A 22944-nucleotide genomic window follows, 5' to 3' on the forward strand; every position below is an offset into this window, starting at 1 on the left:
CTCTCACATAAAGTCGTGCAATATTACATATTTCACAAAATATTTCCTTGGAAATTTAAAGAATAAAAATGAAATTCTATAACTGGAACTAATATATGAAACCTATTTTTTTTTTTCCTGTGTTGTTTGACTTTATCAATTATAAAGGAAAAGGAGAAAGGAACAAGTATTTAATACTTATCATGTCCCATAGTTTTGAAAATTCTGTTTTCTTTAATCCAATAATTTTATTTAACCAACAAAATAATGCCCTTTTATTTAATCTCAAAAAACAGGTTCCAAGAGGCTAAATACTTTGCTCAAGATTGCATAGATAGGAGGCAGAGAAATCATATTTTTTAGCCCAATCTATTGATCCAGATACTGACCAAAGGATCCTTTTGGACAAGTAAAGATTGGATAATGCTAGAGAAAGAAATCTTTTATTATGAAGAACAGGATGTGAGAAATACATTAATTATATACATTTCAAAATGTAAAACAAAGTTATGGGTTGTTTTGTTTAAACTCCTTGTTGAAATGGGGATGGTGGGCTCATGTATATTTATCAGTTACAATTGGGATGTACATTTTGGCATTTCAAGACCTGAGTGTATAAATCAATGAAATATTTGCAACATGGATTAAGAAAAGTAATTATAAAACACTATTTCAAACTTTTAATTAGCTCAGTTTGAAAATTGAGAGGGAATATCTTTGAATGGCTCTTTTTGCTATTATAAAACATTTACAGAAAGAAACAAAGTAGTCCCTAGACATTTGTTGTATCAGTAGAACATGCAAACAAAAATGAACAAATAGAATAGAACTAAATAAAATCAAGCAGTGGTGTAAAAAGTAATGAGGGTCTTTCTCCGCCGGACCGCCGCGCGGCGCACGCGCCCCGCAGCAGCCGAGCCGCCCGACCTCCCTACCCCCTCTCTTTCTCCGCCGGACCGCCGCGCGGCGCACGCGCCCCGCAGCAGCCGAGCCGCCCGACCTCCCTACCCCCTCTCTTTCTCCGCCGGACCGCCGCGCGGCGCACGCGCCCCGCAGCAGCCGAGCCGCCCGACCTCCCTACCCCCTCTCTTTCTCCGCCGGACCGCCGCGCGGCGCACGCGCCCCGCAGCAGCCGAGCCGCCCGACCTCCCTACCCCCTCTCTTTCTCCGCCGGACCGCCGCGCGGCGCACGCGCCCCGCAGCAGCCGAGCCGCCCGACCTCCCTACCCCCTCTCTTTCTCCACCGGACCGCCGCGCGGCGCACGCGCCCCGCAGCAGCCGAGCCGCCCGACCTCCCTACCCCCCTCCTCCCCCTCCTGCTCCGGCTGCTCTCCAACCAACACGGTGCCCTCTTCCCCCGCCTTCACCGTGCTCCTCCGCCACCAGCCTCGACAGCCTTGCCGCCCTCACCTTTCCTCCTCCAGAACAACTACTGGGGGAGTGGAGATAATACAGAGCAGCTCCCGGAGCCACGAGGGAAATCAAAGGGACAGCGTACCCCATCCTGGAACGGCTGACTATCTGGGAGAACCAGCTCCGGTGAGATCACCAAGGGGCACGGGCTTTCCTGGGTGGGACAGCAAGCGACCGGAGTCCCTCCCTTCCACCTTCCCAGGCCAGCTGGTAGAATTGGACAGGCGGTCCCCTTAGGCCGCGGCGGCTGGTGCCCCCACCACACGAGGCCCCCCGGAACAACTGAGATAGTTGGGTCGGAAATCCCCAGACTGCGGAGAACAGTGACCGGGGGATCCCTTCCAAACACGTGACTCCCCCGTTGGCTGGGAGCAGTGCACTCTCCCGGGCTGCGACAGCTGGCGCCCTCCCGCCACGCTTGGTGCCCCGGGCCGACTAGCTAATTTGGCCGGACGCTCTCCTGTGCTGCGACAGCCGGCGACCCTCCCCGCGTTTGGAACCCCGGGCCGGCTGGCATTCTTCCAAGACGCTTTGGTTGCCGAACCTCCCCTACGGCGAGAGTTTTCCAGAGTTGAGGGACCCACAGCAACTTTCGCTGGTGGAACCCACAGACAGGCGTGTGCCACGTGTGCCACCTACTGGGCAGGATAGGAAGAACAGAACCCAGAGACTGCGCAGAAAAATCTTTCAACCTGTGGGGTCGAACACCCGGGGAAATCTGACTAAATGCCCAGACGCCAGCAGAAGATAACGGATCACGCTCAGAAAATTGAACATATGGCCCAGTCAAACGAAGAAACCAATAGTTCAAATGAGATACAGGAGCTGAAACAACTAATGCTGAATATACGAACAGAAATGGAAAACCTCTTCAAAAACGAAATCGATAAATTGAGGGAGGACATGAAGAAGACATGGGCTGAACATAAAGAAGAAATAGAAAAACTGAAAAAACAAATCACAGAACTTATGGAAGTGAAAGATAAAGTAGAAAAGATGGAAAAAACAATGGATACCTACAATGACAGATTTAAAGAAACAGAAGATAGAATTAGTGATTTGGAGGATGAAACATCTGAACTCCAAAAAGAAACAGAAACTATCCGGAAAAGAATGGAAAAATTTGAACAAGGTATCAGGGAACTCAAGGACAATGTGAACCATACAAATATACGTGTAGTGGGTATCCCAGAAGGAGAAGAGAAGGGAAAAGGAGGAGAAAAACTAATGGAAGAAATTATCACTGAAAATTTCCCAACTCTTATGAAAGACCTAAAATTACAGATCCAAGAAGTGCAGCGCACCCCAAAGAGATTAGACACAAATAGGCGTTCCCCAAGACACTTACTAGTTAGAATGTCAGAGGTCAAAGAGAAAGAGAGGATCTTGAAGGCAGCGAGAGAAAAACAATCCGTCACATACAAGGGAAACCCAATAAGACTATGTGTAGATTTCTCAGCAGAAACCATGGAAGCTAGAAGACAGTGGGATGATATATTTAAGTTACTAAAAGAGAAAAACTGCCAGCCAAGACTCCTATATCCAGCAAAATTGTCCTTCAAAAATGAGGGAGAATTTAAAACATTCTCAGACAAAAAGTCACTAAGAGAATTTGTGACCAAGAGACCAGCTTTGCAAGAAATACTAAAGGAAGCACTAGAGTCAGATACAAAAAGACAGAAGAGAGAGACATGGAGAAAAGTGTAGAAAGAAGGAAAGACAGATATGATATATATAATACAAAAGGCAAAATGGTAGAGGAAAATATTATCCAAACAGTAATAACTCTAAATGTCAATGGACTGAATTCCCCAATTAAAAGACATAGACTGGCAGAATGGATTAAAAAACAGGATCCTTCTATATGCTGTCTACAGGAAACACATCTTAGACCCAAAGATAAATATAGGTTGAAAGTGAAAGGTTGGGAAAAGATATTTCATGCAAACAACAACCAGAAAAGAGCAGGAGTGGCTATACTAATATCCAACAAATTAGACTTCAAATGTAAAACAGTTAAAAGAGACAAAGAAGGACACTATATACTAATAAAAGGAACAATTCAACAAGAAGACATAACAATCATAAATATTTACGCACCGAACCAGAATGCCCCAAAATACGTGAGGAATACACTGCAAACACTGAAAAGGGAAATAGACACATATACCATAATAGTTGGAGACTTCAATTCACCACTCTCATCAATGGACAGAACATCTACACAGAGGATCAATAAAGAAATAGAAAACCTGAATATTACTATAAATGAACTTGACTTAACAGACATTTATAGGACATTACATCCCACAACAGCAGGATACACCTTTTTTTCAAGTGCTCATGGATCATTCTCAAAGATAGACCATATGCTGGGTCACAAAGCAAGTCTTAACAAATTTAAAAAGATTGAAATCATACACAACACTTTCTCGGATCATAAAGGAATGAAGTTGGAAATCAATAATAGGCGGAGTGCCAGAAAATTCATAAATACATGGAGGCTCAACAACACACTCTTAAACAACAAGTGGGTCAAAGAAGAAATTGCAAGAGAAATTAGTAAATACCTAGAGGCAAATGAAAATGAAGACACAACATATCAAAACTTATGGGACGCAGCAAAGGCAGTGCTAAGAGGGAAATTTATTGCCCTAAATGCCTTTATCAGAAAAGAAGAAAAGGCAAAAATGCAGGAATTAACTGTCCACTTGGAAGAACTGGAGAAAGAACAGCAAACTAATCCCAAAGCAAGCAAAAGGAAAGAAATAACAAAGATTAGAGCAGAAATAAATGAAATTGAAAACATGAAAACAATAGAGAAAATCAATAAGACCAGAAGTTGGTTCTATGAGAAAATCAACAAGATTGATGGGCCCTTAGCAAGATTGACAAAAAGAAGAAGAGAGAGGATGCAAATAAATAAGATTAGAAATGAAAGAGGAGACATAACTACTGACCTCACAGAAATAAAGGAGGTAATAACAGGATACTATGAACAACTTTACGCTAATAAATACAACAATTTAGAAGAAATGGACAGGTTCCTGGAAAGACATGAACAACCAACTTTGACTCAAGAAGAAATAGACGACCTCAACAAACCAATCACAAGTAAAGAGATTGAATTAGTTATTCAAAACCTCCCTAAAAAGAAAAGTCCAGGACCAGACGGCTTCACATGTGAATTCTATCAAACATTCCAGAAAGAATTAGTACCTACTCTCCTCAAACTCTTCAACATAATCGAAGTGGAGGGAAAACTACCTAATTCATTCTATGAAGCCAACATCACCCTCATACCAAAACCAGGCAAAGATATTACAAAAAAAGAAAACTACAGACCAATCTCTCTAATGAATACAGATGCAAAAATCCTCAATAAAATTCTAGCAAATCGTATCCAGCAACACATTAAAAGAATTATACATCATGACCAAGTAGGATTCATCCCAGGTATGCAAGGATGGTTCAACATAAGAAAATCAATTAATGTAATACACCATATCAACAAATCAAAGCAGAAAAATCACATGATCATCTCAATTGATGCAGAGAAGGCATTTGACAAGATTCAACATCCTTTCCTGCTGAAAACACTTCAAAAGATAGGAATACAAGGGAACTTCCTTAAAATGATAGAGGGAATATATGAAAAACCCACAGCTAATATCATCCTCAATGGGGAAAAATTGAAAACTTTCCCCCTAAGATCAGGAACAAGACAAGGATGTCCACTATCACCACTATTATTCAACATTGTGTTGGAAGTTCTAGCCAGAGCAATTAGGCAAGAAAAAGAAATACAAGGCATCAAAATTGGAAAGGAAGAAGTAAAACTATCACTGTTTGCAGACGATATGATACTATATGTAGAAAACCCAGAAAAATCCACAACAAAATTACTAGAGCTAATAAATGAGTACAGCAAAGTAGCAGGCTACAAGATCAACATTCAAAAATCTGTAGCTTTTCTATACACTAGTAATGAACAAGCTGAGGTAGAAATCAAGAAACGAATCCCATTTACAATCGCAACTAAAAGAATAAAATACCTAGGAATAAATTTAACCAAAGAGACAAAAAACCTATATAAAGAAAACTACAAAAAACTGTTAAAAGAAATCACAGAAGACCTAAATAGATGGAAGGGCGTACCGTGTTCATGGATTGGAAGACTAAATATAGTTAAGATGTCAATCCTACCTAAATTGATTTACAGATTCAATGCAATACCAATCAAAATCCCAACAACATATTTTTCAGAAATAGAAAAACCAATAAGCAAATTTATCTGGAAGGGCAGGGTACCCCGAATTGCTAAAAACATCTTGAGGAAAAAAAACGAAGCTGGAGGTCTCGCGCTGCCTGACTTTAAGGCATATTATGAAGCCACAGTGGTCAAAACAGCATGGTACTGGCATAAAGATAGATATATCGACCAATGGAATCGAATAGAGTGCTCAGATATAGACCCTCTCATCTATGGACATTTGATCTTTGATAAGGCAGTCAAGCCAACTCACCTGGGACAGAACAGTCTCTTCAATAAATGGTGCCTAGAGAACTGGATATCCATATGCAAAAGAATGAAAGAAGACCCATCTCTCACACCCTATACAAAAGTTAACTCAAAATGGATCAAAGATCTAAACATTAGGTCTAAGACCATAAAACAGTTAGAGGAAAATGTTGGGAGATATCTTATGGATCTTACAACTGGAGGTGGTTTTATGGACCTTAAACCTAAAGCAAGAACACTGAAGAAGGAAATAAATAAATGGGAGCTTCTCAAAATTAAACACTTTTGTGCATCAGAGAACTTCATCAAGAAAGTAGAAAGACAGCCTACACAATGGGAGACAATATTTGGAAATGACATATCAGATAAGGGTCTAGTATCCAGAATTTATAAAGAGATTATTCAACTCAACAACAAAAAGACAGCCAACCCAATTACAAAATGGGAAAAAGACTTAAACAGACACCTACCAGAAGAAGAAATACGGATGGCCAAGAGGCACATGAAGAGATGCTCAATGTCCCTGGCCATTAGAGAAATGCAAATCAAAACCACAATGAGATATCATCTCACACCCACCAGAATGGCCATTATCAACAAAACAGAAAATGACAAGTGCTGGAGAGGATGCGGAGAAAGAGGCACACTTATTCACTGTTGGTGGGAATGTCAAAGGGTGCAACCACTGTGGAAGGCAGTTTGGCGGTTCCTCAAAAAGCTGAATATAGAATTGCCATACGACCCAGCAATACCATTGCTAGGTATCTACTCAAAGGACTTAAGGGCAAAGACACAAACGGACATTTGCACACCAATGTTTATAGCAGCGTTATTTACAATTGCAAAGAGATGGAAACAGCCAAAATCTCCATCAACAGAAGAGTGGCTAAACAAACTGTGGTATATACATACGATGGAATATTATGCAGCTTTAAGACAAGATAAACTTGTGAACCATGTAATAACATGGATGGACCTAGAGAATATTATGCTGAGTGAATCCAGCCAAAAACTAAAGGACAAATACTGTATGGTCCCACTGTTGTGAACGGACATTCGAGAATAAACTTGAAATATGTCATTGGTAACAGAGTTCAGCAGGAGTTAGAAACAGGGTAAGACAATGGGTAATTGAAGCTGAAGGGATACAGATTGTGCAACAGGACTAGATACAAAAACTCAAAAATGGACAGCACAATAATACCTAATTGTAAAGTAATCATGTTAAAATACTGAATGAAGCTGCATCTGAGCTATAGGGTTTTTTTTTGTTTTTGTTTGCTTGTTGGTTTGTTTGTTGTTGTTATTTTTTACTATTACTACTACTTTTATTTCTTTTCTTTATATTGACATTTTATATCTTTTTCTGTTGTGTTGCTAGTTCCTCTAAACTGATGCAAATGTACTAAGAAACAATGATCATGCATCTATGTGATGATGTTAAGAATTACTGAGTGCATATGTAGAATGGTATGATTTCTAAATGTTGTGTTAATTTCTTTTTTTTCTTTCCGTTAATAAAAAAAAAAAAAAAAAAAAAAAAAGTAATGAGGGCAATAAATTATTATATGATGAGTCTCGTTTGATTGAAGAAATGAAAGTTAAAGCACATTTTTTGAAAGATCAATTTAATATAAATCAAATATCATTATAAATAACAAATTATAAATAACTCAGCAGATTGTTGGTAAGGCCTTTGAATGGGATTTGTTTGTGTGTGTGTGTGTGTGTGTGTGTGTGTGTGTGTGTGGTGTACACCATTCCCAGGTCCATGGAAAAAGGGTTAGAAAGGTAGGCATGCTCATTAAGAATGTAAGAATATAAGATCACAGCCAGAGAGATAATTGAATATCAAGATCATAATGAAAAAAATTATATATGAAATTCCTTATAACAGTTTTTGAAGCCAGTTTACAAAGTTTAGCTCTGAACTTCTTGCTAAATAAAGCCCAAGTTGACATGGATGTGTTCATTTGAAATATCTGTATTGTATTAATTGAAAAGAAAATGCTATAGCTAGTTAGGGGAAACAATGTTTTCCTTGATGCTTGCATCTTATGGAAATTTCTTCCATGAGCCTTCATATAAAAGAGTATTATAAGTAAATATATTATCAACATTATGCCCCAAATGAATGCAGCAGGGGGCCTCCTACATGCCTTAAAGTATCTCCCAGATGACTCTACACTGAAACAGTTGACCAAATTGAATTCTGAATAGATGGCTTTTTAGTGACCCTGCATGGTCTAAGGTTAAGGTTAAGATGTGAAAGAGATAAGTGTTGCATATCTTTCTGGTCATCTTCCATAAACGCAGCTTCTTTCATTTGAGTTACTTGCAGAAATTGGGCAAAGGATAGCATGAGTGTCTGGAGTATTGGTAGTCTCTCTTTTCTTTTTTTTTTGTATGTTGTATGGTAGGGCCAGTGTTCACTCTTTTCCCATGTGAGTATCCCGTTATTGCAGCACCCGTTGTTGAATTTTTGTTTTGTTTTTTGTTCGTTTGCTTGCTTGTTTGTCTTGGGGAAGTACATGGGCTGGGAATCGAGTCCGGGTCTCCTACATGGCAGGTGAGAATTCTACCACTGAGCTAACCTTGCACTCCCTGGTTGTCTCTTTTGATTATTAAACAGCATGCTTACACAATCCGGTAAGTATAAGATACCAGTATAGGCCTTCTATGCAAATTATCAAAGGTGAAAAATGAAATGATAGTCTTTGGGGCTGGCAAAGGTATAATGTAGGAATCACTAATTACTGTTTAGGGGAGTGAAATGTGGTTTGACTTTTGCTGAGGATCTTAAAGATTTGTAACTTTTGGTCCTGTTTTTATACATCGCACAGTTTTGTTTTTCCTATGAGAATATCAGCATTGCACAGAAACATATATCTGGAAAGATGCTACCTAAAGAATCATTGAAAATACAGGGAATTTGAAAACAGCTTAAAAGTCTTCCAACTAAGGTTTAATTAATTGAATTATGATATCTGATCACTGAAATACTATGTAGCCATGAAAAGCTTTATCTTCTCAAAGAATATGTAAGGATAAGGAAATATCTTTATATACTGCTTTTTAAAAAAAAATTATGTTTGGCCTAATTCCTGTATATCTATATTAAAAATATGCCAAAATACATTTTAAAAAGGGGGTGAGAGAGACATACCAGAAAATGTAAATAGTGCTTATTTCTTAGAAGAAAGGAAATGGATAATCTTTCTTTTCTCATTTATCGTTTTTTTTCCTACATTGTCCTAACTTTCTGCCATGATTTTATGTTACTATTATACTTAAAAATAAAAGAAATAAAACACCTGAACAGATAGTAGAATGTGACCCTTTTCTGCTAATATTGAGAAGTTTTATATTGGATGTTTCACCACTCCACCCTTTCCCACAATGGGAAAACATTATTTGTCGTGGGAAGGATGAAGTATCATGTTCATATCAGGCATCATGGACTGACAACACGAAGGGGGGGATATGTCATCAGAAAACAAAAGTCGCAGAGAGGACACTATGTATTTTTCCCCCACCACTACTTGATCACAATCTACCCTCTGTGTTAGATTGAATGGCATCCCTCAGTTTAGATGAATTCTTAACCAGTGACTCCACCCCCAGCCCTGTGGGTGTGAACCCACCGTATATAGGACCTCTTAAAGATGTTCATTTAAGTTAGCGTGTGGCTCAGCTGCATGAGATTGTGTTCTACTCTGGATTTCTGGAGGCCTCACAAAGAGAAAGAAACCAGAAACCAGAGTGAAAGAGAGCCTCAAGGAGGAGCTGGGAGCCACAAGTCACCGGGACCCAGAAGAGAAAGGAGAGAACAGCACCCCATGGGAGAGGCAGGGATGCAAGGCACTGGGCCCCAAGGATCACAGCCAGCAGCACCAGAGCCCATCAGACTTTGGGGAGAGGGCATCCATCATCCTGCTGGCACGTTGCTTTTGGGCTGTTCCTGGACTCTTCAAAACTGTGAGCCAATAAATTCCTGTTGCTTAATCCAACCCATTGTATGGTACTTGTCATAGAAGCTCAGGCAAACTAAGAAACCTTCTTAGGTACCCTTCCATTCTGTGTGATTATTAACATAAAATAAGTTATTTGTGTGCTATACAGGAGCATATACCATGTTAGGAACTGCTTTTTATACCCCTTATGTCTTTCTTGTGTTAAGAGGTTCAATTACAATGGGAGAATAAGTTGATTCTTTTAAAAAATGAAACAAGGGATATGGAATTCAGAGGAATGAATTATCATTGGAATGACTATTGTGGTGGAACCATAAGGGGAAGCATCAGAGAGGATGGACCGCATGGAATGAGCTGTGAATCACGAGCAGGGATTTGATAAGCCCACTGCAGAACAGAAGCAATGCCTGCTTCTGGAAGCCTGTTACCCGCCAGCTACTGTGCTGGACTTTCATTGCAACCACTAAAGGAGTTGTGATAGAGGAGTTGGTATCATCTTATTTAACAGTTAAGAAAAGTGAAACTCAAGAGATAGTAAACAATCTCTCCAAGTTGACATAGCTGATGAATGACTGAAGCAGGGCTCAAATTACCACTCCTTTCGTCCTCCTCCTATATCTCGAGTCCTTATACCAAGCATATAGTGTTATTTATTCACCTTCTTTCAAACTTTCAGATTCTTCTTCTGCAAAGTGTTATTAAAGTGACTTGCCCAAGATTACAAAGTAAATGGTCAAGCTGGGAATGAGGTCTGTCTGACTCCGATTTAGGCTTAATCAGCGGCTATTCTTGGCTGCAGGTATCCATCTTTATAGCACTTTCCTCATAGGTTCTTATGAAGGGTCAATCAGTTATGTGTAAATACTAAAATCTGTGTCAGTCATATAGTAAACATTCTATTATTGGTGTTGCTATTTTAATTACTATTATTATTATAGCATTGGTACTTAAAAATCAAAATGAATATCACCCACGGCACAGAAGAACATGTGTTTAGAATAGTGAGGAGTTATTTGCTTTTCAAATTTCATCCAATAAATCTATTGCTTCCAAAAGAAAATCTCTGTTTGCTCCTAGTTTGACATTAACAACTATCCTAAACTTGCTAATCTCTTTTTTCTTTTTTTTGGAAGGAGTAGCAGGCTTCAGTTCAGAGCTCTCGTTAGCCAATAATTTCTACTTTGAAACTAGAAACTTTCTAAAAATCCAATTCAGTTTTGCAGTTACCATCTACACATGATACTGATTTTATATTTGTCTGTTTTATAATTACCTTTAAGTAATATGCTTATTTTTCGGGAGACCCAGCTTCGATTCCATGCACCCCCCCAAAAAAAACCCACACACACACACACACACACATATATATATATATAATTAAAAAACTAATATGTTTAAGACACAAAAATGCATTAAGGTAAAGAAAAACACTAAATATAATGCCAGTAGTAAGTGGTGGTGGCCACGGTAGAAAAGTAATGCCGAGCTGTGGTTGGGAAATACTTTGCTGTATGAGGCTGGCAATAAAAATGGAATGAGCAAATTCCAGAGAGAAACACCTGTGATCAGAATGGAGGGTTTGCACAGAGAATTAGTGGGAGATAATGTTGGTAAAGGACTCTTCTCATTTTGCCACAGAGCAGTGAAAATGTGGCGCCATGGAGCTTGTCAGACCCTCTTCTGGGAACCTCTGCCATAACCCATAGCATTCAGGTGATAGGTATCAGTGGCCACTTCTCTTTGTGATTGAAATTCAAGAAAGAAGGAATAACTGATTGAATTCAGATGTGCTGCCTTGTGAAGCCACGCTCTGGGGAGAGCAACAAGTGTTTCTGGCCTCATTGTTAAATACCCAGTGCCTAACAAACTGCTTGGCCCGTAACAGGTGCTCAGTAAGTGTTCAATAAATATTTTCTGAATAAATGAATAAATCCTGAGTGCTGGGGGTCCTTCACTGATTTTGCTTCACGTTTATGTGAATACATCTAAATACTGTGATAGAAATGGCATAGAGAGAAAATGTGAATTCAAAATTTAAAGGGAATATTGATTTAGACGAGGTCAACAGTGTTGTAGAAGTGGCTTGGAGATCAGCCATGGTAGGACAGAATGTTGGTAGCAGAGATTGAGATATTAAATCAATTCAAGAGGCCCAAAGCGCATTTGGACGTTACTCCTGGGAGTTCTATTAGGGGCTTCGGGAGAGAAAATCTTACCCACTGCTGAGTTTCCTTAAAGAAACAAATCAGTTCTAATCATCGGGAGGCTTCTTGGATTGCCAGTACTGGGGAGAGGAAGCACGTCAGTGGGTCAATCAAAGGCAAAGAAATTAGGCTCCCACATGGTGACATTGCCGTTTTAACTGGACAGGAGGCAGGATGATTCATGAGACAAATAGCTTTGTATTAGAACATTTTTCCTGGTATTCAAACTGAAGGTTGTCAAGGGACATTCTTTCAGCAAAGTTACCTGAGGGATCTATTCCGCCTCTTCCGAGCTTTCTCTTTACATTAACAACGTACTGAAGGCCATCAATTTAGATTTTGATGTCTGAAATTAGAATTTTATAGGATAATTCCGCTTTGAGTATAGCTCCTAATTCAGGTATAAGAAATGCTAGTGACATTCTTTTTTTTTTTTTTTTTTTGCCAGTTATAGATATTTTGAAATAAGAGTTGCCACATAGTACTTTTCCAAGTTCCTCTCTCAGTGATAAGTTATGACTGTGTTTCAAATAAACCTCCTCTGCTTTTACTGAAAAATATTTTGAAGGGGTATCTGTATGATATCTAGGATTTTGCTTCTAAAGACCAATAAACTCTGTTTTTTGGAATTATTTTGGAGGGCAATTTTAGTCCTCTAGGTATAAACACAGATTAAGAATTTCCCCAAAAATGTAGATATTTTTTAGACCAAAAGTTGAAACACAACAAGAAGAACAATAACTTTTTTTGGAAGTTAATAATACCTAACATATGGAGACCACGTAATATCATGGGCCCACTCTGCTAAGAACTGAACAGGCGTTATATCATTTAATTCTCACAGCACTTCATGGGACAGGATATTATACTTTGTGTACGTATTCACCACAATTTCTGTTAATTAGCCAGGTTCGTGTGACTTTCTTCCTCAGGTTTTACTACTGATTAATCAGGGCTGTGCATTGAAATAGCAATAATTTCATAGCATGATTCAAGGTAGGATTATTTAATGTAAAATAGACCCAAATTTGATAAACCTATTGTGTTAATATTAAAACTCTGACCTGATATTGTAAATTTCTAGTTAAATGACAACTTGCTCAATGAATGTCTTGATCAGATACTCAGGAAAATAGCTGATTAGATATACATTTTTTTGTTTTTGTTTTTGCAGTTTTTACACTTTCTTTTAAATTCTGAAATATTTATATGAAAAAGTAATAAATTTCCAGGTACATTTTTAACAAGTAGTTATAGAACAGTTTTTAAAGGTTGGTATGGGTTATAGTTCCATGTTTTGTTTTTTTCTTCTAGCTGCTCCAAGACTCTGGAGACCAACAGAAATATCAATATCAGCAGTCATACTCATTTATTAAATCCTTTCTTCTCTGTTATACCCCTCCTTATCTTTAAATAACATATATACATAAAAGCAATGGATTTCAAAGTAAATCACAACAATTAGTTGTAGAACAGATTTCAGAGTTTGGTTTGGATTACAATTCCATAATTTTGGTTATTTCATTCCTAATTGCTCTAAGGTACTGGAGGCTAAAAGAAATATTAGCATAATGATTCAGCACTTATACTCATTTGTTGAATCCAGTCTTCTCTGTATCACCTTTGATCTTTTTCCCGCCCTTTAGGGGTATTTGAGCTATGCCCATTCTAACTTTTTTATGTTGGAAGGGGCTGTCAATAATATGGGATAGGAGGATGGAATTAGTTGATATTCTGGAGAGGCTGGGCCCTCTGCAATTCAGGACTTATCTGGTCCAGGGACCCATCTGGGGATTGTAAGTTTTGGTAAGTTACCTAGTGCATGGAACCTTTATAGAATCTTATATAATGCCCTAGGTGTTCTTTAGGATTGGCTGGAATGGTTTTGGTTGGGGTTTGGCAAGTTATGTTAGGTAGCAATGACTAACTGAAGCATACATAAGAGTGACCTCCAGTGTAGCCTCTTGATTCTGTTTGAACTTTCTCAGCCATTAATACCTTATTTGTTATGCTTCTTTTCGCCCTTTTGATCAGGATGGCATTGTTGATCCCACAGTGCCAGGACTAGGCTCTTCCCTGAGGGGTCATCTCCCGTGCCGCCAGGGAGACTTCCATCCCTGATGTCATGTCCCACATAGTGGGGAGGGCAATGGTTTCACTTTATGTATACATTTTTATTAAGAGCCTGGTAGTCACAACATTATCTATAACTTCTTTAACAAAAGGGTCCTAGTAATTAATTTGTGTGGCCCAAATATGGCAGAATAATTATCAAATGTAGTTTTTTTTAATCAGTTCCAGATCATGAATTCCAAAATGGTCTTTAATATTGTTGAAGGGGACCCTAAATGATAAAGAAATATCAGTAATCTTGGAGTACCTCCAAGAGACAATTTAAGAGCAAATCACAACAGCATTCAACAAAAGCCCAACATGTTTTGAATATTCTCTAATGAGAAGGTTGTTGTAAACAGGTGATTTTATTCTTTCCTAGGCTGAGCTTAAAATGAAAGGGGAGGTATTCAAAGCAAAGATGCTGAAGTAGATGAATTGAAAATGTGCATAGTTTCTAGCCCTGTTACTTAGAAATATGTTGTTTAGTTTGGAGCTTGTAGTCTATATTTGGGATTAAATGCTCAGTCAAGATAGTGATTTTTAAGTAGCCTTTATCAGTCAATGTTCTCTAGGGAAACAGAACCAAAAGACGATATTTGTAAATATAAGATTTGATAAAAGTGTCTAATGCAACTCTGGGGATGCCCAAGTAACAAATTCTGTAGGGTAGGCCACAAGCTGGCAATTCTGATGAAGGTCCTTGATGAATTCCCCAGAGAGAGGCTGGCTGGGTGAAGTGGAGATGGAAATCCTCTCTTCTGACAGCTGAAGACATCACTTCTCTCGTTAAAGCCTTCAACTGATTGGGTTGAATGTCTCTCATTGCAGAAGACACTCCCCTTAGTTGACTGTAGAAGCAATCAATCCTAAATGCAATCAACTGATGATGTAAGTCCACAAAATGTCCTCACAGATATAGGCCAGTGCTTGCCTGACCAGACAACTGGGCACCATCACTTGGTCAAGTTGACCCATGAACCTGACCATCACAAATACCTTCTAATGTTTAAATAATTACAGATAGCTGCAAAGTTATCTTATAAAAATCATTATACTCATCCTTCCTCAACTAACATTACTGAGTGTTCACTATTTACCAGGCAACATGTAAAGTATTTTGCAGGTATTTTTTCATTTATATGTGCCCAGATTGATGAGGTAGCTACTATAATTGTTCTCATGTTAACATGCAGACCCTAAGACTAAAATAGGTGATGTTATTCATGATAAGGATTTTGACAAGGACACATCATTGAAAAAAAATCTGATTAAAAACCCTCTGTCCTCATGGAGTTGGCATTCTTTTGGGTCACCCCAGCTCACCCAGCTAGTTAGTGGCCAGATTGGATACAAACCGAGGTGTGTCTGGATTCGGAGTGCAGGCTCCTAACTCCAACATCATAATCAAGGCCAAAAAGCCAGATTCACATTTGGAAATCCATATCATAAACACCTCGAATCAGAGTATCAAAGCATACAGTTAACATTCTATTATCTCAGAAGCCCTGTTTTGTTTAAATGTGTTGCTCCTGGTAGGTTACATATTCGTGTGGTGCAGATGGGAAGAACTATTGTTACTTTAGTGTCCCAAACTATCAGAAGTTCAGATATAAACTGCCAAGGTTGTGTCTTCTTTCCTAGCACATACTGCCTGAAGCCTCTCTGGCCTTCTGGCAATTCCGACTATCCACAGCTGAAAATGATTCTCTTCTAGTTGAGTAATGCCCTTTCTTAAACTGAGCGTATGAAACACAGATTTACCGAAATGCAACCCTGGCTGCCATTGTGGTGACAGATGTCACAGTTAGACCACCCTCAAACAATCCTGGAATGACTCTTTGGAATTCTGCATGTGTCAACAGTCGTTTTCACATGCAACAATATTTTGCTTATGCTTTACCCCTTGTTTCGGTGTCACCTTCATCAGCTAACTCTTTCCTCTGTACCTCTGATTTCTGACTTTCAAAATTGGGGAAACAGTTTGATTTTCTTGTAGACAAGTCACTGGGATTCTGGAAAGCTGAGTGACCCTGATGAATATTTAGCAGCTGTTGAGGTGGTTAACCCTCTTGCTCATGGTCCAGAAGGTCCTAGTGTTGTCCACCTTCAAACCAAAAGGTAAAAGAACCTTCCTTTGTCTTCCTTTCCAATATTTTCGAGACTGCCTAGCCAGTGTTCTCATTTCCCTTGAGGATATGCATGGGAGCCAGCTGCTAAGTGCTGGTGTTTGCATGCACCTGTTTGTTTACTTTTTAAATGTAATTGGGAATATGCCTGGAAGCATGAATCTGCTTTTTCCAGTGCACTTGAAGCAGTTTCAGGCATGCAGAAGACAACCATGCCCTTGTATTGTACAATTTTTGCATGCATGGTTCTGTACTTGACAGCTTATGATAGTATGATCAGAAACTCCTGGAACACAAACTCTGTGGGCCTATGAGACACTAAAAAAATAACCTGAGGACATAAATTAAAAAAAAAAATAGTAGTCATAACTGCTTACCAGGAACTACAGTCAGTCACTTTCAATACTGACTGCAGTTTTATACCACCTAGAACTTTAAAATACACAAACATGCGCGCGCGTGCGCGCGCGCACACACACACACACTGCCTGGGCTTCAATCAGGTGCTGCCTGGTATTGGTATTTTGCAAAAACTACTCTTATTGTATCATGAAACTGCACCTTGAACCATAGCCAATGCCTACCTTTCCCGCCTCATCTCCAGGCGCCTGTCCCCATATACTGTAGCCACTGTGTCCTGCCCTCTGTTGTTTGAACATGCAAAGCTTATTTCTTCTTTGGATTCTTTGTTCTGTCCTTTGCCTTGCAAATAAATGCTTTTTACCCGAATTTTTGCATGATCACTCCTTTTTTTTTTGCTATTCAGCTCACAGCACTTTATTGAAATCTCCATGAGCAGAGCCTCTGGAGTTGTGCAGTGCTTGATGTGGAGGGCCATAGAATGTGGTCCTGCCTTCCCTGCCTTCCCAGCATTCTCTCTGGTTACTCTCTCACACTTCATCACCTTGTTTTGCTTTTTCCTGTGTAAGTTACTAATTCAAACCAATTTATTTATCGGTTTGTATGTTTGTTGTTTATCTCCTACTCCTAAAATGGAGGGTCCAAGAGAACACGGACCTTCTCTGTGTGGCCACTATTGTATTTATAGTGCCTAAAATAGTACTCTGAATATAGTAGGTGCTCAATAAATATTTGTTGAATGAATGTTCTGTATGTGGTGCATGAAGCTGAGAATCTCTTTCACAGTGCACTAATATAAGGTACTTGGTGCTCATCTGGAATTCTTTTTTTTTCGTAAGCAGACGGAAAATTGATTGAGAAACATGTAAGTGAACATGGGGGCACTCACAAAAACAGAGGTGAGGGAGATGAGAGGCAATGGGCACACAGGGCTGTTTGCTTTTATAGAGTAGCTTTACTTATGCCCCCTCTCCCTTCCTTGTTTAGGGTTTTTTCTTCTACCCTCCATTTTCTCCAGGGCTGTGCCTGGTGGAAGATAGTGCATTTGGGTAGGTTGGTTGGCTCTACCCTTCTCCGTAGTTGACTCACTCAGGTGGGGGTCATTTGGTTTCACAGGGGTCAGCTGCCACTGGGTGTTTCTGGTAAATGGGTAGCCCCTGGCGGCTTGTCTGTACAGGACATGGGCCCTCCTTTGTCTGCAATTCTTAATAGCCGAGGTAAGGCTTTTAGTATATTCCCAAATAAAAAAGGTTGACCTCAACAAGGTGTTGGGAGGGTGTTCTTTGAAAGGAGGGCAGCAGCTCTTAAGGGCTGGAGCAAGTCACATGTAGAGTAGAGCAAGTGGATTAATTTAGCTGAGATGACCACGTTATGATTGAAGTAGGAATCTAATCTCATGAGAGAATGGCATGATCCAAAGTGAAAGCAGTTAGGATTTAGAAATAGATCAAAATTGATATCTAATGCCAATGTCTCTATGTGATACGGTCATAACTATCATGAAGAACATACAGCGTTCCAAATTCTCATGAAAACCTTGGAATCCATATAATTACTTTCAATGAGTATTCTCAGAAAACTTAGACTCAGCAACAGCTACTGTTACTTACTGATGATGGCTATAATTTATAGTGTGTTTCTTTCCTGCTGGACTTTAGACCATATCCTTATATTCATCATATCATTTTAACTCTCATGACAAATTATGTAGTGATTAAAATCCACAGTTTCCCTTCAAGAAAACTAAGGCTTAGAGTAATCAAGCAATTGACTGATGCCTCCCAGCAAGTAAATGGTTAACATGGGATTTGAACCCAGATCTGTGGAGCCCAGAACTGCTGCATTCGCTTATGATGCTGCTGGTGCTCTTTATTTGAACTAACTTCCATCAGTATGACACAGGTGGTTGTTGGTCTACTGTACTAATTGCATTGCAAATTAAATGCAATTAAATTAGTACCAAATTACACTTTTAGTAAAAAGTAGAGAGTCTTAGATTTATAATTTTTTGTAAACTTCTGTAAGCCCAGCATTTAGTGCTCCGAATAGGAATCTGCTTTCACAAAGGAAGAATAAATAATATAAGCGGTGCTCAGATCTCTAGGCCACAGAAGCCAAAAATGGTCATTTTGAACATTGTCATGAATACAAAGGGAAGTTGCATTTATTTTGTGTGTGGTTTTGCATACGATGGATGCTTTTTAGTTATGGCAATAGTATGCAACATTTACAAACAAAGACACAAAATAGTTTCCCCGTGTTTTAAAATGTTAGAAAAATATTGCCTATTCAATTTTTTGGTTCATAATTAAATCGAATGCTGATGCCTGCTAATAGGTTAATTAGAAGAGGATGAGAAAGCTGTTTCAGGAATTTTGTGTAGATTCCAAAGAAGATTAGAGTCACTTTTAAAGACTTTAGATGGGTTGCAATTGTTTTTATTATATGTAACTTCATTTCAGAAGGCAGATATTTTTTTCTCTTGATGTGACCATATTATTCCTCTTTAAGCATGCTGAAATAAGGGGTAGGTTGGTTGGAGAAACTGAACAGAATGTATATGTCCAAGGTATATGAAAACGCAATTGCATTCGGTGTATTATTGAGCATCAGGAATTAAGGACAGGAGGAGGGATGGGCACAGAAAAAGCTTTTGAGGGAGAAATATTGCTAGCTGAAGCCCAGTAGCCAAGCTGTTGTTGGCTTGGATCACTTTAGTTGTTTCCCAGTGTACATCCTAAAGGGCTGCAGGCTGGTTTAGAGCTGGACAGCAGGCAAGCTTTGTCTGCAGGGCCTAGGTGTTCTTAGCCCAGGGAAAGGGCTGCTCTTTCCTTTGTTACAGAAGATTGACAGATTGTATGAAAAGGTAATTCCTGTTGAATTCAGGTACCACACAAAGAAAGTACCAGTTTCTGATAATCAGCCTCAATTAATATTGAGTGCACAGGTGGGCCTATTTTCCCTTTATTTCCCCTTTAAAATGATTTATTACTGTCAAAGAAAAACTGTAATAAAGCATTCTAGTGTATTTCCTTAAAATAGTGGAGCAACTGCTGGTTTGTTTCTAAAACAAATAGTTAATTCAAAACTAACAGAATTCTCCTTTTTTTTTTAAAGATGGTAGTTGCTTATTTACTTCGTTTCAAAGGTTTTCTTTTTTTTTTATTCAGTCTCCCTAGCAACAGAGACATCTGTCTCTATTCTCTTAGTCATTAAAGCCAAAGAAAGTAGCTGCTTCAAAAATAATAAAGGCAATTTCTATGAATTGGGTAACTGTTAATTGTTGCCAAGAAATCTTAGTGAGGTAATGAGGCATACAGCAATTGACAAAGATCTTTTCATTGATGTATGAGCTCCTAGCTAGCCTATGATGGTTAGCTAATATATAGAGTCCCATCGATGAGGTATTGTGTGATTCACTATGTAACACAAATAGAGGAGTGATCTTTACTGTTTCTAATTTCTTTCAGAAGTATGCCTTGCTGTGATTTTTCTGATTACTTAGTAACTAATCACACCTTGGGATTCCAGGGAATATATTTGCCTGCTACCTTTCATATAAAAAGGTTTGGAGCCTTTGCAATGGAGATCAATACAACAAGTAGTTTTAGAGTTGTTGGTAGGGTTAAAACACAACATACATCTTATTTGAGTTGTAGAGTCTACAAAACCATTTGAGTGAAAATACTTAAAATTGCACTCAATTCTAAAGCGTATATTGGCATTTGTGCTAAAACTGTTTGCAAGCCCTTTACAATGAAACCCCAATCACCCTCTACAATAGCTTCACTAATAAACACAAAACAGTTTTTCAACGCTTTCTGCTTTCCTAGCAGCCAAGGAAGCAAATTATATTAAGTCAGTATTTTTTATTATTGGCCCTATGTTTAGCTTATGGCCGGCTGTATGTGAAACTACTGTTAAATGGGTAATACCAGAAGGAGAAACCAAGCATATAGAAACAGCATTTTGTGAATTTTAAAATCAGGAAATATGCTTGTAGTATCCAAATGTGGAATAGCTCATCACATTATTGAGACCCCATAAGGCTATTTTAGTGTCTTAAGGGTGGTGGTGGTGCTGATAAATAATTGCAAATTTCCCACCTGAAAATTGCTGATTCTAGTTTCAAGATTACGTTGTTTATGAAATTTGCATTTGTGTGGGTAACTATCAAGAAAAATACAACTGATATTGAATGTATATCAATTTCAGTAGACTTGAGTAAGAATTTTGTATTTATTTTAGCATTTAGCATGTTCAGGCTAAAAGATGTTTTTAACCTCATGGAGACGTTGGTTTCATGACAAACTTTTGGTTGGTGCATTATACCAGTAATTAAGGCTTTGCTAGTTGGATAACTTCTTGGAATATAAATGTGGGCACAGTTAAGCAAATTCCTTTAGTTTAGGGATATTTTTGTAATTTTGAAATATTTTCTTTAAAATGTTCTCTAAATACAGATATTTCTAGTAAATGCTTATGAATATAAATGAATAAAAGGCATTATCTTTTATAAATTACAGCTTTTGTCTGCATAATTTCGCACTGTTAAGGTGACAAACTGTTAATTTCCTTTCAAGATGCTTCTAATAGAATGAAATTCGAAAGGATTTTCAAACAACAAAGTAGAAATAGACGTAAGTAGCTGTTGGTGACTTTTTATCAAAAGATTAAAAAATGCAGTGTAAAGAAAATCTTGGCACCTGATGCAGCATTTATGACATGCTCTGAGGATCTCGAAGTTATACAGTATGGGTTTTGTTGATCAAGTTTTACCATGTTGTCTATCAGCCATGCCATTTAACAGCAGGTTCTGGTGGCAGCCTAGAAATGAATATTCACTTCAAACTGGGGCCATGTATGACATTGATCTCTTATCTTGAATGAGGATTGAGAAACTATGACCCACAGGCCAGATTGGACCTACTGCCTATTTTTGTATGGTCTGTGAGCTAAGAATGGATTTTACCTTTTTAAATGGTTGGGGAAAAAAGAAGTAAAAGAAAAATATTCTGTGACATGCAGAAATTTTATAGAATTAAAATTCCAATGCCCATAAATAAAATTGTATTGGAATGCAGCCATGCCCGTTTGTTTGCTTGTGGTCTCTGACTGCTTTCAAGTGACACCAGCAGAGTCGAGTAGTTGTGGCAGAGATGGTTGTGCCCACAGAGCCTAAAATAGCTACCCTGTGGTCCGTTTTAGAAAAACTTTGCTGACACCTGTTCTAGATTTAGGATAGAGTGAAACAAACAGAAATCAAAGCAAATATAATTTATTTAGCCCACGCCTGTGGCCAACAGTTAATGAGAAACTTCCGGCACCTGGTATTGGTACAAGGACTTTCTTTTGTCATTTATCTCACTAAATTTTTAGAACAGCAATATGCAATAGATATTCTTATAATCCCCATTTTATAGGCAAGGAAACAAATTTAGGAAACAGACTTTCCAAAAGCCACAAAAATAAAGTGGTGGAGATGGGACTCTGAACTAGGCTTGTCTGAGGGCGAAATCCATAATTTAACAGCTGTGCTGTCGTCACTCCTAAAATAAAGAGCTCTGACAGATCAATGAGGAAAAGACAAACGCCTCACTAGAAAAATGAACAAAGGAAATGAGCAGACATTTCCCCAATGAAGTAAAGCAAATGTCTTCTCTCAAATACAGCAGTTAATTTGGTGATGAAGGTGAAAGAAATTACTAAAGCCTGCCTGGCGTTCTGACTTGGAATCTGAGATTTGGATTTCTCTTTCCCTCAAATCACGGTTGATATTCAGCAGTGCACTGGGAGTCTCTAGAGTTCCTGAAATATATCTGTCAGATCACCATCCTGGCAGTTTGACTACTTAGTTCTTAACCATGCTGGCTAGAAAATATGGGAGGATCCTATGTTACACTAGAGAATTCTCTAGAAGGAGAATTACTGGGAAGAAAAAGTTGTTTTGGCAAGGAGAAAGAATGTCCAGGTAGGTCTGGGATACCGTTCTATGATGTTGGAAAAGGCATTTCACCCAGCTTCATTTCTATAACCCAGGATTCTGTGGAAATGAGTATTATTCAAGGGGGATGGTGGGAGTTTCTAAAGATCTTAGGTTACTTCTCCTCCTTCATATTTCCAATTTTTCTTGGTCCAGTGTTTTGTGCCAAGTTAACTGTGTATGAGCCAGGATTCTACTTGGTGAGCCACTGTTCTAGTTTGCTGGCTGCCGGAATGCAATATACCAGAAACAGAATGGCTTCTTAAAA

General features: G+C 38.7%; 1 protein-coding gene across 1 annotated transcript in view; it reads left to right on the forward strand.

The window, feature by feature from the left end:
- Nucleotides 1–22944, forward strand: part of LOC143664338 (teneurin-2-like) — a 392537-nt gene that overhangs the window by 85276 nt on the left and 284317 nt on the right. The window lies entirely within an intron of this gene.

Source organism: Tamandua tetradactyla, chromosome 20, assembly GCF_023851605.1.
Source record: "Tamandua tetradactyla isolate mTamTet1 chromosome 20, mTamTet1.pri, whole genome shotgun sequence".
NCBI classification, from domain to species: Eukaryota; Metazoa; Chordata; class Mammalia; order Pilosa; family Myrmecophagidae; genus Tamandua; species Tamandua tetradactyla.